General features: G+C 36.9%; 1 pseudogene; it reads right to left on the bottom strand.

Moving 5' to 3' along the window:
* Nucleotides 1-1,457: 1,457 nt before the first annotated feature.
* Nucleotides 1,458-14,173, bottom strand: LOC138166082 (5-azacytidine-induced protein 2-like; annotated as a pseudogene).
* Between the last annotated feature and the right edge of the window lie 728 nt (nt 14,174-14,901).

The raw sequence follows: 14,901 nt of genomic DNA, 5'->3' as shown, positions 1-14,901 counted from the left end.
AAAAGATATACACAGTGCAAATGAGAGGTAATCTGAGAGGTTGTATGTGGCATGAATGCTCTCTTCACCTCTTACATTCCTCTTGGCATCCTTGGCTTCTTTCAGTATGCCAGGAAATACCTCCATTGCTAGGTTTTTCCTGATTCTCTGAGTTATTAACATTTTCATATACTATGTATTTGTTCATTTGTATACATATCATCTCTCACCCCAGTTAAATGTAAACTTCTTGAGAGCAAGCTTTTTTATGTGTTTTGTATCTCTACTATAGCATAGTATTTTGCATGCAATAGGAGCTTAATAGATGTTGAATTGATGAGATTCTTTCAGTAGACAATAGGTAGAGATCCAGGCAGGTAAGTGAGGTTGGTTGGTATCAAAATCTGACAGCAAATAGAAAACTAGCCATAGAAACTGGGGCTAAAGAACAGATCATTAAGCCCTGGGAAAGACATAGGCTGGAGTATAAGGAAGGACCCCATTTCCAGAGGTACAGAGGAGAAAACCATGGCAGGAACTCAGGGACAAGAAAAAGATAGGGCATTAGATAAAGATATAGTCACAGAAATAACGAGGTGGCTTAATGATAGAAACATACATCTCGTGTCAGGAAGACCAGTAGTTTGAATGCTATCAAAAAACACTAAATAGCTTTTGGACCATGAGTAAGTCACTGTACCTTCTTCATCCTCATTTTCCTCATCTCTAAAATGAGAGTTGCACTTTGCAGCCTTCAGGGTCCCTTCCAACTCTAACACTATGATCCTATGAATATACTCAATTATTTAAACTGAGATAGGAAGTCAGAGAATAACCATCAGCAGACTATGATGGTGAACCTGTGGTAGATTATGGATCCATCTATCCTTGTATTTCTCAGGCTTTGAAGACAGATTAGTTCTTGTGCCCTTGGGTAGTGGTTCTCAGAGTATGGTTCAAGGTTTCCTGGGAGGAGGTGGGGGGGGGGTGTCTCAGACCTTCCAGGGGGTCTTCAGGGTAAAAACTATCTTCATTATAATACTAGAGTATTATTTGCCTATTAAAATACTCCTTCCTTTCCCAACCATACATCTGTATGAGCCCAGATTTTCTTCATGTATGTTGATCCAAATAATATATCACAACAGATTGAATGCAGAAGCAGATGTGATAATCAGGCTGTTTTCTATTTAGCCAGGCATTAAAGATAATTTGCCAAAAAATGTAAAACAATGTCACTCTTCTCACTAATTTTTAAAATTTTATTCTATTTTCAATTCAGGGAACAAAGCAAGTATTTCTGTAACACAGTATAATAAAAAAAAAAAAAGATGATTACACATGATCCAAATGTACTTGAAATTGAGGACAGTCACACAACATTATGCCACAATGGAATCAATGCCTTACATGTATTTCTCACATATCCTTCTGATGTCAGACAGCTCTTCCCAAGGTGACCACAAGTCTCTAATGACTTAGCTCTTACAAAGGCAGTTTTGATTATGCTGATCCAGGTTATATAGATTGAGGGAAGGGGTTTTACTTTTACTTTCCCCAAATGCTGTCTCACTAGACTTTGAGGGACTTGGGAATATCCATGAATTGTCTTCTATCAAATCTACCATGTACAACTTGCTATTCCCTCCAAATATACAACAAAATTATGTAAAATTCCCCCCCCCCTTTTTTTCCCTTCCACCTCTCCACCCAGAGATGGCTACTATTAGAAACAAATAGGTATGTGTATGTAAAATTATTCTATACATACTTCTAGTTGTCAATTCTTTCTCAGGATACAGATAGTCTCTCTTTATATGTCTATTATTTTCAATTTGTGTGTTTATAATAGTCAAAATGACTTAGTCACTCAGTCGTTCTTAAAACGATATCGCTGTTACTGTTAGAATTGCTATTACAACGTTCTCTTGGTTCTGATCACAGTGTTCTTCATCATTTTGTGTAAGACTTTCAATGCCTTTTTATGATTAATGAGCTCATCATTTTTTATTGCACAATAGTATCCTATCATAACCACATGTTTTAATCCGTTCAGCCAATGGGAATTGAAATACATTTTACTAGCTGCTTGCTCCCCTAAGCAGGATTTGTTTTGTTTTGGGTTTTGTTTGTTTGCTTGTTTTTGTAATTTTCATGATTTGAACCAAAGCTCCATCAACCTTTCTATTATTCTTGTGAGTTAATATATTTATGATTTGGACACCTTACAAAACCTGTGTCTATATTTCTGAACTCAAGCTCAAAAGATAGTTCCTCTCATTTTTCTTTACCCAAGATGCCTAAATCTACAGTGATTTTTATCAAAGGTAGAGTTGTCTTTTAAAAACACTAAGAGAATTCCTCTAATTTATTAGATAGTGCATGTGTCTATACTTAGCTAAAATAGAGCTGGTTAGCACAGTTGTCTTAATCTATACTAAAGAAACAAGCTTAACTAAAAGTGCAAATCCAAGTATACTTGAAATTGAGGGCAGGCACAGAATGCCATGCCACTTTAGAATCAGTTCCTTACATGTATTTCTCACACATCCTTCCTATGCCAGATGGCTCTTCCCAAGGTGACCACAAGTCAAGGTGTTTTACTTTTACTTTCCCCAAATGCTGTCTCACTAGACTTTGAGGACTTGGGAATATCCATGAATTGTCTTCTAAAGAATTTCTGCCATAGGAATTTGGTTCTTGAAAGTTTGTACCACCACTAGGTATGACTCTCTCTTTATCTGCCCATGACTGGAGACTTGCTCTCTCCAATAAAATCTCCATATCTCCAGACAGAGGAGAACCCATTGCACTATAGAGGGCTTTCTCATTTGGTGAAAGAGGAGCATATCTTTTGTAGGTCATAGTTAGAGAAGTCAAATGTAATTTTGTGCAGTCCTTCACTAGGTCTTGAATGCACTGGACTGGTGTACAAGCTTTCTTGATGGTGGATGGTGTTTTAGATTTTCTTAGTAGTTCGGTTTATACATGTGTCACAAGATGTAATTTAAACATTTCTCTCTTGAGTTCCCAGTAGGCATATTGCATGTTATCACTCGGAATGCTTGACCTTTGGAAGTCTGCATTATTGAGATTGTCTTCCCAAGATGAATCCTTGTATTTAGACTTTTGCAGTTCTGTTCTTAGACTAGTACATTCCTTTCTCATCAGTTCTAGTTCCTTTCCAAACCATGGACTTTCAGGTCATTGCTCAACTTTTCTACATCCCAGTTAGATGAAGGTCAATTAAGTTTCCTCATTAATTGCTGAATCTCGACCTTGGTCTAGAACTGGAGGAGCTCAACTTCTTTAATCTGTAGCTGTTTATTTAATACTTTCAAAGATTCAAAATTGTCTTTATTAATTTTATTCAATTTGTTTTTCAAATTATCTGTGTCTAGGCAGACCTCCTAAAAAGCTTGATAGGCCTTGTTTGCTTGTTCTTGTCTTACTTGAGCTCATTCCCTCATCTAATAGGGTTTCAAAAAGCTTTTCTTCCCAAAAAATCATATTCTTTTCTTTAAGATGGAATTCTTCTCTGAATCCTTAGCTCTCTTTTTTTATATCCTCATATGCTATGACAAGGGCAAAGCGGGAAGCCATAGATCAGACCTGCAAAACTTGCCAGTAGGTAGGAGTCAAAATTGAAATAGGCTGAACTTCTTTGGGCTGCAGATAGGTTAGACTAGAGACAGACTGACGATGGTTGGTTGCCATGGGTCACATGAAGAACAGGAGAGGGCACAGTGGCAACCCTACATTTTTCATGGACCATCTGAAATCCTTCTGGCAGGCAATGGTGGTATGTTGTACAGGTCTGCCATAGACTCATCTCCTGCCTAGATTGATGTGGGACTTGATGGGATCTCTCCTCTGAGTCTTTTCATGGTTCAGAATACAGATGTCATCTACCACTAGGACATCTGGGATAGCTTCCATTCCCTTGGGCTGGCCACCACTCTGCTCTAATCTACAGCACACACAGTTGCCAAAAAAATCTTCCTAGTGCACACCCCAGACTATCTCCAAACTCAGAAGCTTCCATGATTTCTGACCTTCTTGGCTGGCACTTTCCTTTTCTCTGACAATGTGCAGAAAGAACTGAGAACACTCCAGGACAGCAGGGTGGTGGTGGTGGGGGGTAACTTCTGGACACCCTGTGAGGTTGTGCCCACTGCGTGCTGGCTCTGGCCAGGCCTCAGGCTACCTGGCCCAAGACACCCAGAAGCCCCCTCGCCCCCCAACCCCACCGAGGACTGATGTTACTCTTTAAGGTAGGACCAGCTCTTTTCCTCTGAATGTGAATCCAGATCTTCTTTTTCACCAAAGTAGCTATCAATGGTCAGGTTCCTTTTCCTTAGTTTACTCGTTTTTAATTTAAATTTGTCTTATTTTATTTTTAACAGCTTAACATTATTAACAGTATCTTTGCCATTTTAAAAAAAAGAAAAAAACAACAAATAAGATCATGAAGAGTTAGACATAACTGAAATGGCTCAACAACAAGAAAACATCTCTTTTTTTCTGTGTGTAACCTGCCCTTGGGTAATTAATGTATATAAACTCTACTATGTGTGTAATAAAGACCTATTGCTTTTTGTATTACTGGTTCTTTGCAAAAGCCACTACCACTGCTAGGTGGCACAATGGATAGAATGCTGGGCCTGGAGTTAGAAGGATCTGAGCTCAAATTTGACCTCAGATGACTTATTAACTGTGTGACCGAGGGCAAGTCACTTAACCATAGCCTTCTTTAGTTTCCTCAACAGCAAAATGGGGATAATAATAGCCCCCACTTGCCAGAGCTGTTGTGAAAAGATATTTGTAAAGTGCTTAGCACAGTGTCTGGTGTTTAATGAATACTTGTTTCTCCTCACTCCCACCCTTTTTTTGAGGAAACTGGGGTACTGGGAAAATGAAAAAAGTCACAGAACTAGAACTCAAGTCTACTGGACACTGACCCTGCTCCCACGTCACTTCCACTAGAAGACACTCAAGAGAGGGAAATGTTACTTTCTAAGAGGGAAGATTAATTGGGAAACTAAATTAGAGCCAGTTAGGTGTTGTAGTGGGTAGAGTGTTGGACCCAGAGTCGGGAGGACTTGCATTCTACCTTAGATCCCTTCTAGTGTGTAATTCTGGGCAAATCACCTACCTTAGCCTCAGTTTCCTCATCTGTAAAATAGGGATGATAATAGCACCTACTTCAAAGGATTAATGTCAAGATAAGGTGAAATAATATTTCTGAAGGTTTTTGTAAACCTTGAAACTGCTATACAAATGCTAGGTGCAGTTATTATTATATCAAATATATAAGATTTCTTAAAAATATATGGAGTCTTCTTAGGCACATGCACCAAGGAAGTTATTAATGTAAAGAAAGAATCCACAAACACTGCAGTATTTATAGCAGCACTTTTCATGGTAGCCAAAGACTAGAAACAAAGCAGATGGCCATTGGTTAGGGAATAGCTAAATAAATTGTGGTATATAAATGTCATGGGATATTATTGGGTTATAAGAAATGATAAATATAAGAAATATAGAGTATATAGAAAAATTTAAATGAACCAATTCAGGGACAAAAAAAAAACGTACACAATGACTACAAAAACATAGATAGAATGACGAAGCGCAAAATAACAAAATATGAAAGTTGCAACATCATAAATAACAAGTTTGGCCCCAAAGAAAAGGCATAAGGAGACATTTCCCTTCTCCTCCTCTGCAGAAGTGGGAAGTCCATGTATATGGAACACTGATTATACTTTCAGATTTTTTTATGTGTTGACCAGTTTTGATGATTTTTTCCCCTCTTTTTCCTCTTCAAACCAAAGTTTTTTATTATGATGAATTACTCTGTGGGGGGCATGGGGAAGAGGCACAGAGGGAAATCTTGTACAGTCTTTTCAGTTTGTCTGATTCCTTGTGACCCCAATTAGGGTTTTCTTGGCAAAGATACTGGAGTGGTTTGCCATTTCTTTCTCCAGCTCATTTAACAGATGAAGAAACTGAGACAAAAAGGGCTACTCAGCTAAGTGTCTGAGGCCAGATTTGAAAGATGAATCCTCCTTGCTCCAGGACCAGCACCATTCTGCCACTTAGCTGCCCAGAGGAGAATCTTGTTGATGTAAAAACAAAAGATATCAATAAAAATCTATTTAAAAAACAAAAAGTATATGAAATCAATGTACAGGGGATTGCAATGGGAATAAACCTGCCCAAACTAATGACATTTCTTTTGACTGATCTCAATGTTCTCCAGACAGTTAGTCCTTGAGAATTGTTTCTGTCCTAAACAGATCACTTTTCAAAATGTTCCAATTTGTTCTTTTCATTGACTTGTTGCATTTTTTTTTAACATAAAGATATACCTGATGACTTAGGGAAAAGAAGACTTCTCAAGCATGAATCTCTCATATTATTCTGTTCTGGCTGTGGGTGTATCTCTATGTACTGCAAGCTCAAGGTTCTTCATCTGACCTCATACAGTATTTTGCTGCCATCACTCAACTTTTTTCTGATACTCTTACCACATCCTACTTGACATTATAATTATTTGTTTAACAGATGAAAAAGAATGATTATAACCAGGAGTGTGAAAGAGCACAGGAGCTACTTTAAAGCAGGAAACACTTCATCATCTTCCATATCTTGTTTAGACTACAAGTTCATTTGCAAAACATTACATAAGAACTTGTCTTGCCTAAATATCAAGAAAGCATTTGAGAGGAAAATAAGCTTGTAGAGATTTTAGCATGGTACCCAGCAGAGCTCAAACATCCAGAGGGCTTTTTGTCAATGTCTGATACTTAACACAGAAGCTGGCACATAGTAGGTGCTTAATAACTGTTTATCAATTGATTGTTTACTGATGCAATGAGGAAAACAATGAGGAAGCTAAACAGGGCAAATGTGTTGATGGACTGATGTTGGGTTAGTTTCATGTAGTGATCTCTCAATTTGGACTCTGCCACCTCAGCACCTTGTATGCTATATTACATTAGGAAGTAGAACTTATTCACTTATGAAATGAAGTCAAGAGTCAACAAAGGCCCAGGCAGATAGGGGCTGCCACCAAAGAAGGAAGGAGGTCATGTAATCGTGTCACTAACATTGTTGCTCTAACGTTTCATGAGATTGTGATGGTAGAGTGAAGTGATCCCATGCTACCTGTTGTAGAGAATCATTTTTATCACACTTTGACCATCCAACCACCATGACTGTTGACCCACCTATCCTTTTGTTATTCAGTTTCACTCATGTCCAACTCTTTATGATGACCCCATTGGGATTTTCTTGGCAAAGATACTAGAGTGGTTTGCTGTTTCCTTCTCTAGCTCATTTTATAGAAGAGGAAACTGAGGCAAAAAGATTTAAGTGACTTGCCAGGGTCCCACTGATGTAAGTGTCTGAAGTGAGATTTTAGCTTGGAAGAGGAGTACTCTTGATTTCTTGACTTCGGGGTCAGCACTCTATCCATTGTACCACCTAGCTATCTATTCTTTGAGTTAGTCAACTGATTTTTTTTGTTATGTGGAAAGTGGACTCCTACCTGCTCTTTGCTGCTATAAAAGCCCCCTCCCCCCCGCCTTTTTTGCTACCTCTCTTCACATTCTCATCCCTATCCAGTTCAGACCTCCCCATGCTTGGTCTTTTTCCTCCTTTGGTCCCTTTCCTCCCTCACCATGCCTTTGGAAATCCTGCTCTCTGTCTTTAACAATTCACCATTATGTTAGATCCCCTTTTCTCACATTCTTTCTATCTTTTTTCTTTCTTAGTTATTTTCATTTATGTCATTAAATATTTCTCAATTGCATGTACATTTTAAAACAATTATTAAAAAAATGAATTCTAAATTTTCTCTCTCTCTCTCACTCTTGCCTTACCCAACTCCTTGAGAAGGCAATTTGATTTTGATTATATATGTGAAGTCCTGCAAAACATATTTCCATATTAGCCATGTTGCAAAAGAAAACACAAACAAAAGAAAACAATAAATATAAAGAAATTGAAAAAATTATGCTTCATTGTGCATTTCAGAGTTCATCAGTTCTCTCTCTGGGGGTGGATAGAATTTTTCATCACAGGTTCTTTGAAATTGTCTTGGATCTGGGAAGATGGTGGAGTAGGTCAGAAAACTTATAGCTCTCTAAATTTCCTCCACAACAAAAGACAAAGCATCACTTCAGAGCAGCAGAAATAAACATGGGGTAAAGCAGTTGTCCTCCTAAAACAATTTGAGAAGACCCCCAGGAAAGACCTGACCTCCAGCACCAAGGTTTGGCCTGAGTGAAGTTCAAACACCTCCAAGGCCAACTCTACAGAATCAACAAAGAACAAGCCCTGGGGGCAGTTGGCTTGAGAGGTAGTCTCCACCTTAGAAATTTTCATCACCCAGACAGTGTGGGGTTCTAATGGATGAGATGTTTATGTGGTTTGTTCTTGTTCTCAAAGAGGATCATGACATTAGGGAGATGATGAAATGAATGACTTGCAATTCACTTTGATTTGAGTGAGTGAAGGCTGTGCAAAGTCACCAGCCTTACTTTCTCCTCTAGAGCCATCTGGGTCTAGTGGCCAGATATCCAACAGGATGACTGGAGATGATCCAGGATGCAGTGGGAGACCTTGGCCATTTTCAGCTAAGGTCTTTTAAAGTTCTCACTTTGATGACTGAGTAGGCGAAGATCGAAGGACCTTCCACTGTTGAGGGATGCGAAATATAGCTGTGCTGACCAGACACAACCTGGTTGTGACTGTGGGGAGAAGGAGCTAGCACACACCTGGTGATTGCAGTAGAGAGGGGCAGGAATCCTATTGGCTGCGAGTACTTGCGGAAGAGTGGAGTCCCTGGTTTCAGATCCAGAGCAGAGAGGACAGTGAATTTTGAAAAATTAACAAAAACAAAAACAAAACAAAACAAACAAACAAAAATGGCTACATGGTTTAAAAGAAGAGATATGAGAAGACACTCTCTTCACTCTCCTTATTGGAGATCAGAGATCTAAGTGTTGCACAGTACACATGTTTTCAGAGTTTTTTGATATATTAATTATTTATGCTGACTGTTCCCTCATATTTAAAAATATTATTGGTTAAATGGGATGGTTCTCTGGGAATGATACTGTGGAAAACAATGAATGATGTAAAAAAAAAAAAAACCAAAGACAGCAATAAAAACTTAAAAAAAACCAAACAAACCAAGCATGACTCCAAAGAAGAGATGAGAAAACCTCCATCCCATCTTTTTGCAGGGGTGGGAGAAACATAGGTCTGGTACATTCAGATTCTGGCTAGAACCAGATCTAATAGGATGGGGAGAGACAAGTATTAAATTTCCATTATGAGCATTTGTGCGTCAAAAATTAGTTAATGCTACAAATTAGTCATTAATTTATAGTTCTGTTGATTGTCTAGACTTGAGAAAGTGATGAAAATGTTAATAATGCAAATTTAACTTAGAAGTATGTTGTGGGCACATTCCTCTCTGCTCCTCCCCACCAACCAATTGTTAAACATTTACTTGCACACTCCACACTTTTTCAATGTATTAATTAGTTTTGCTGATTTTCTTCTTTTCATTTTCTTTTTGTCTTTAAAGATATTATTTGTTATATAGAATGGTTCAGAAGGAGGATACTGGGGAAATTTGGGTATTAAAATAAGAAAATTAATTAATAAAAAACATTTTTAAAGAATTAAAAAAATGAAGGAGGAGAGAATGTTATAAAATGACCAAAGAACTGATATGAAAGAATATCCCCATCCTACCCCTTTGCAGAGGTAGAGTGGGTGTACTGCACATATTTTCAGACTACTTTTTTGTCTTAAAATATTAATTTTGGGGGGGATGATTCTCTGGAAGGGGGAAAGGGAAGGAGAATGGAGGAAATATTGGTTATTTATAGATATGTTTATAGATAGTAACAAAAATATATTAAAGAACTAAAAAATGGAATTTCTCTTTCTATCTCTTGCTGCTAGGTTTTGCTGGTAATATGAAGAAATGCTGATGATTTTTATGGGTTTATTTTATATCTTACAACTCTGCTGAACTTGTTAATTGTTTCAATTAGATTTTTAGTTAATTAGTTTGCTAAGTATACCATCCTATCATTTGCAGAGTGATAGTTTTGTTTCCTCATTACTAGATTTTATTCCTTCACTGTCTTTTTCTTATCATTGCTATAGCTAGCATTTCTAGTGTGATATTAAATAATGGTGGTGATTATGGACATTCTTGCTTCACTCCTGATCTTATTGGGAAGGCTTCAGGTTTATCTCCATCACAGATAAAGCTTGCTCTCGGTTTTAGGTGGATACTACTCACAATCTTTAAAAAGGCTCCATTTATTCCCATGCTTTCTAGTGTTTTTAATAGTAATGGGTTTTGTATTTTGTCAAAACTTTTTCTACATCTATTGAGATAAACATATGATTTTGGTGCTTTTGTTATTGATACCGTCAGATATGCTGATAGTTTTCCTAATATTGAATCAGTCCTGAATTCCTGGCATAAATCCCATCTGGTCACACTATATGATCTTCATGAGGTATTGCTGTAATCTCCTTGCTAGTATTTTTTTTTTTTCCTTTTTGGAGGGCAATTGGGGTTAAGTAACTTGCCCAAGGTTACACGGCTAGTTTTTTTGTGTTAAGTGTCTGAGGCTGGAATTGAACTCAAGTCCTCCCAACTCCAGGGCCAGCGCTTTACTCACTGCACCACCTAGCCACCCCACCTTGCTAGTATTTTATTTAACATTTTTATAATGATATTCATTAAAGAAATTGATTTATAGTTTTCTTTCTTAGTTTTTGCTTTCCCTGGCTTAGGTATCAAAACGATATTTATATCATAAAAAGGAATTTAGTAGGACTCCACCTATTTTTCCAAATAGTTTATATAGTATTGGGATTAATTATTCCTTAAATGCATTTGACTTATGTATACATCTGGTCCTATAAATTTTTCCTCAGGGAACTTAGTGATAGCTCATTTAATTTCTTTTTATTAATCAGCTTAAGTAGTCTATTTTCTCTTCTGCTAATCTGGGCATGTAAATGGGCAAAATAACTTTTAACAATTGCTTTAATTTTGTCTTCATTGGTGGCAAATTCTATTTTGACACTAATAATTTGGTTTTCCTTTTTCTTTTAAAAATCAAATTGATTTATCTGTTTTATTTTTCATAAAACTAGCTCCTAGTTTTATTTATTAGTTCAATGGTTTTTTTAACTTTCAATTTTATTAATCTCTGCTTTGATTTTTCAGGATTTCCATTTAGGTGTTCAATTAGGGTTTTAAAATTTGTTCCTTTTCTAGTTTTTTTAGTTGCATGACCAATTCAATGATTTGCTCTTTCTCTATTTAATTGATGTATGCATTTAGAGATAATAACATTTCCCCTAAGTACTGAATGGATTGCATTACACATATTTTGGACTGTTTTCTCATTATTGTCATGCTCTTTAATGAAATGATTGTTTCTATGATTTGTTCTTCAATCCACACATTCTTTAGGATTAGATTATTTAATTTCCAGTTAGTTTTTAATCTATGTTTATTCTATTCCCTTTGCTAAATGTAATTTTTAATCCATTAATATCAGAAAAAGATACATTTAACATTTCTGCTCTTTTGCATTTGGCTGCAAAGTTTTTATGCCCTATTACATGGTCAGTTTTTGTGAAAGTGAATTGGACAGTTGAGATAAATTTTTCTCTTTTATTAAATGAATTTTTTAAAACCAATTAAAATATTTTGCTTTATGTACCATAGTTACTGCTAAATTAAACACCAGTTCCTCCCACCCCCAACCATCCTTCATGGTTCTGTCCCTTAGAATAACAAAACAAAACAGTAATGACACAATAGCATCAACAAAATAAAACATGAAACAATGTGATCCTGAAAGAATTGAAACAACAGATCCCTCAAAAGGAAATAGAAAGGGGCATAGACTCTAAGTAGGCTATAGTGAATTATTAGTGGTGACTTGTATGGAAAAATGGTATAAAGAATAATAGTTTCCTAGTTGATCTCCCCTCCAAATTGTGCCTTCTCCACAATTGACATTCCCAAACCACAGGTCTTAACATATCACCCCCTTGTTTGGAAAATTCCAATGGCTTCCTATTTAGTCCCAAATATGAATTATGTATGATCAGCCTATCATTTAAAGTCCTTGACAATTTGACCCCACTTAACTTTCCAGTCTTATCTTACATTACTCTCCCTTGGCTTATTCTACATTTCTAGACAAACTGACATACTCTTTCCTGAACTTTACCTCCCATTTCCCATCTCTGTGCCTTTCTGTAGGACACCCCCAATTCTTGGAATGCCCTTCTTACCTCCTTTTCTTAGATTCCCTGGTTTCTATTGAGACTGAACTCATGTGACTCCTCCTAACAGGTCATTTTTCCTCTTTTCTCTCTCTTTGTTCACAAAGTTGGTATACTAACCTTTGTTGTTTATCTGATTATGTTCCTCTTCTCATTAAAAACAAAAACAGAATTTAACTAGTTTCATGAAGTGAGACTTAGGGAAATTCTAAGTGCTGTGCTCATGAAGTGTTAAATGTTTATGAAATATATGAAGTAGTAAAGAAAAAGAGAAATATTTCCAGCACACTGGACAGATACCCTGTGAAATATTTGAAGCTACACGACTCTGGATTTGTAGCCAGAGGACCTGGCTTGAAAACTTGTTTCTGCCACTTAATACCTATATAACCTTGGACTTCTCTGGGACTCAGTTTTCCCATCTGTAAAATAAGGAAATTGAATTCAATCACTTCTAAGCCCCCTTCTAGCTCTATAATTTATGGAAAGACTCAGGCAAGCATCACACTGATGAGCAGGTATGAAGGGGTTACATATGCCAATGAATAGGGTATCCACACTGAGGAGATCATGGATTCTCCAGTATATTGAAGAAAATTTCCTATTATTTATGGAATTAAAATAAAATTCCTTTGCCTGGCATTCAAGGCTCTTGACAATCATCCTACTGTTCTATCCTTGTCTTGTATAAATCTACTTAGAAATATTTTCATAATTGTATTTCAACATAATTGTTTTCCTTTGTAATTCTAGGGATTTTTTCTAATATATTTAAAAATGTTTCCAAAGAGGGTCTCTAGGCTTTACTTAGAGGGGTTCATGACACAAAAAGACCAAGAATCCCTGTATTAATTCCTTTTCTCATGTTAATTCCAATCCATGCTGCAGTCACATTGGACCATTCCATCCCTAAGCAGGCATCATACTTTCTTGCTTCTGAAATTTTATTCCCTATCCCTGGAACAATTCTTCTCTCATTCTGTCCCCATTCAATTCCTACCAGTCCCTAACATCCAGCTCAAATGTCACTTTTGCTGTGAAACCTTCCCAAATTCTTGCTTACAGTAGTAGTCCTTTCCCCCAGGGCTCCACAAAACTCTGTTCTCCACTACATTTATCATATAATATTATATTTTATATTTGGCTGAAAGTATGTCTTATTTCTACCCACCATGGTCCTCATTAGATTATAGAGTGGGCTGAAAGCAGGGACCATCTAAACTCCGCATTTTTCCCAATGCCTGGCACAGTGCTTTACATGGAGTAGGCAGCTAAGAAATAATTGTTGAACTTGAAGAAAAAGATATGAGCAAGATTGCAGTTGCTTGGAATAAACATTTGTACTTTTGGTGAAAAGAGTTTAGAAAGAGTAAACATTTGGAACATCCGAATCATATTCTTCTGGTTATATAAACTTGCTGTTTATAATAAATTGCTTAGATTAATTAGATAAGGTTTAATGGAGGGGATAATTTCATGAGTTTCTAATAAACACTAGTATTAGATGATGGATTTTATTGATTTACTTATAATCAAGGAGTAACTGAAATATCTCACATTCTGGGAAGATAGCAGCACTTGTGGATAAATCAAACTACCCTACTGATTTACTTGTTCTGGATCTACTGGAAAGTTACTCCATGACTCCCAAATTCCCCTTCAAGTACCTGCTGTTCTTTATTTTCTTGCAATTAAATGTTTGCTCATTTCAACAAATCTTGGCAGAGATGGTCTGCCTCCCATTGCTAAATGCTTTGCTCCATTGGCTTTTTCACAGAAAATTCAAATCTCAATGGCACTAAGTTTTGTGACAGAGGGTTCTCCCTTACCTGTCAATGATAATCATGGTCATATAAACCTGTTGTACTTTAAGGTTGGAAAGTGTCATACACTTTTAAAAGGATCTCATTTGATCCTAACAACTCTCTGAGCTATATACTATTTATTTTTGCCCCATTTTACAGCTGAGGAAATGGAAGTTCAGAAGGTTGAGTCTTGCTTATGGTCACATAGGAATTAAGTAATAGAACTAGGATTCAAGCTCAGGCAGCTGGTGACACAGTGGATAAGAGCTGGAGTCATAAAGACCTGAGTTCAAATCTGATATCAGACACTTACTAGCTATGTGACCATGGATGTGTCACTTAACCTCTGTCTCCCTTAGTTTTATCATCTAAAAACAAAGATAACCCAGCCTGTAGTCAGAAAGACCTGAGTTCAAATCCAGCCTCAGATACTTACTAGTTGTATGACCCTGGGCAAGTCACTTAATCCTGTTTTGCCTCAGTTTCCTCACATGGAAAATGAGCTGAAAAAGGAAATGGCAAAACACTGCAGTATCTTTGCCAAGAAAACCCCAATTTGGATCATGAAGAGTCAGACATAACGGAAATGACGAAACAACAGCAAGGTTCAGATCAGAGCAAGATACAGTGGGTGGATAATATCTGTCATTCTGAACACTGTGACCCTTTCTCTGTGACCAAAGATCGCATTGTCTTTTTGACCATCCTTTCAGGTAGGTGATGTGATATGGTGTTGGACCTGGAGTCAGGAAGACCTGAGTTCAACTAC

The sequence above is a fragment of the Petaurus breviceps genome, unplaced genomic scaffold, assembly GCF_028583685.1.
Source record: "Petaurus breviceps papuanus isolate PSGF00001 unplaced genomic scaffold, PetGlider_PUasm1.0 220, whole genome shotgun sequence".
Lineage (NCBI taxonomy): Eukaryota > Metazoa > Chordata > Mammalia > Diprotodontia > Petauridae > Petaurus > Petaurus breviceps.
The sequence above is the reverse complement of the archived record's forward strand: the minus strand, read 5'-3'. Positions and strand labels throughout refer to the sequence as shown.